The following is a 2,198-nucleotide window of genomic DNA, read 5'->3' as shown; positions in this document are numbered from 1 at the left end:
TTTTTGTTTTTTTTGTTTTTTTGCTTGCTCACCACCTGTAGAATCCTTGGTGATGTCTACTCTGATCTTTTGGCCATCTTCAAATTGGTTTGTTTTTTTAATATTCTTTGTAGCAGTTCTTTAAACTCTCTGAGTGTTTGAGTGTTCCTGGAGTCACATTCTCCTTGCTATCTGTCGAAGGTTAACGCTCCAGGGACCAGTCCATTTTTGCTCTCTAGGGAAGGATGGTGTCCCCAGCAGGGATGACAGCCACACTGGGTGTGACTGCAGGCTCCCTGGCAGCAGCTGGAGCACAGATGGCCAGCATGTTCCCGGTTGCTCATGGCTCTTCATGGGATGACCATCTGGGTCCACTCTGTTGTGTGCCGTTGTCCCTCTGTGAAAACTCTGAGGCAGCCCGGGCCAGCCATGAAGAAGGTGGTACTAAGCGGAATCAGCAGAACGGTGAACAAAGCACATCATGTAAATGCTGCTGTAGCCTGAGCAGAGCCCAGGAGCAGGCTTAGAGGTGGCTCATGAGGCACATGCATTTGCCACCACGATCCACTGAGGCTACAGCCAGGGTGGTGACCTTGCCTCCCAGTGGGTACTTGGTCTCTGCAGCCTTGAATCTCTCTGACCAACTGCTGATCGTGACCCGGGCTTCTTCACCTATCACCAGGAGTTCAGCCACTTCTTGTGTATATTCCACTGGTCTCCACAGTACAAACAAAACCATAATGCCAGGGCCAACCCGATGAAGGCAGCAGAGCCCATGCTTGGCTCCCACCCCCACTTAGCATCCCCAGGTCTCTGCACAGGTGTTTCCTGTGTTGCTGTCCCCTCTTCTGTGTCAGCTGTCCCTCAGATGTCACCAGGCTAGTGGCTACACCCCTGGGTCAAGCCTCCCTACCTCCCAGCCCCATGTGGCCATCTGCTGGCCCGAGGTAGGAGGAAATAATCTGGGGCCAGGTTTCAGGGACGCAATCAGGTGGGCTCCGACAGGCTGGGGAGAGGGAGACCCTTCTAAGGGCTCTGAGGGCCAGGAGTGCTGATATTTGCAGCCATCTGATCTCTGAACTGAGGGACCTGCCATGTTGGTGTCCGGGATCCCTTTCTGAGAAAGGACCCCTCAAGGTCAGAAGGGGCTTCCAGAGTAGATCTGCCCAGGCTTAGTCCTTTCTGCCAACAGAGGGGACTGAGCAGAGCCCGGGTGAGGACAGAAGGGGCCCGATGTCTGCCTGCTGTTTTCTCACGGTCCCTCACTCTGAGCTCAATTCCCACGGGTCTGCTCCCTGCCTGGCCTAGCCAGATGTTGCTGCAAAGCAGTGACCCCCTCGGGGTTTCTGTAACCCTGAGTCCCTAAAGAGACAGGCTGAAAGCTCTTTCCCTCTAGCCCCTCCAGGCTTGTCCAGCTCTGACTGTGTCCCAGGGCTTGGGGGGGGGGCTTGTTTAAAAAGGCCCCTTTGAGCACAGGTCCAGCTGGCCCAAAACTTGTGGGGATTCAGAGAGTATGGCAATGGTTTCCAGAGTGGCCAGACCATGCCCCCACCCCGTAGGCACGCTTACACCTCACCGGAACCTCCACCCATCAGCTGTAGCCCTCCCACCTAGCTCCAGGGATTCTTCTGCTCAGGGGCTTCCACCGAGGAATCTTGCAGCTTTTGTCCTGGTCTGCCTTCTCCCTAGAAGCAGGGTACCTTCAGGTTTACACACACATATGTTGGACTCCATTCCTCTCTATGGCTGGGTAACAGTCTACTAGGTGCAAAAGTCACATTTGTATATTTCTTGATCTTTTGGACATTTGGGTTATTTTTACCCTTTGGTTACTGTGACTAGTGCTGTGTGAATGTTTGTGTACATATTTCTGAGCAGACACACATGTTCACTTCTCCTGGATTGGGCCCCGTGGTAATTTCTTGCTCAGTTGTTTGAAGAACTGCCAATTCATCATCACCTTTCACTAACACACAATTTTCTTCCAGCCAGGAAGTGTGGAATTTGAACCCAGGAGCTGGAATCTGAGCCCAGGCCATCGTCTCCTCTCCCTGCTGCCTCCCCAGTGGTCCAAGGGCCCATGTATAGGTTCCACTGCACATCCTGTGGAGGGAAGGGCCACCCTCAGGTCAGGGCCAGATGTGAGGACAGAGGGGGTCTATTCAGATGACACAAAGGTGAGAAAAGACACTTTCCCACAAAGTGACCCCCTGACATCA

This window comes from Fukomys damarensis, unplaced genomic scaffold, assembly GCF_012274545.1.
Source record: "Fukomys damarensis isolate Sample0158 unplaced genomic scaffold, DMR_v1.0_HiC HiC_scaffold_34, whole genome shotgun sequence".
NCBI classification, from domain to species: Eukaryota; Metazoa; Chordata; class Mammalia; order Rodentia; family Bathyergidae; genus Fukomys; species Fukomys damarensis.
Note: the sequence above shows the minus strand (reverse complement) of the source record.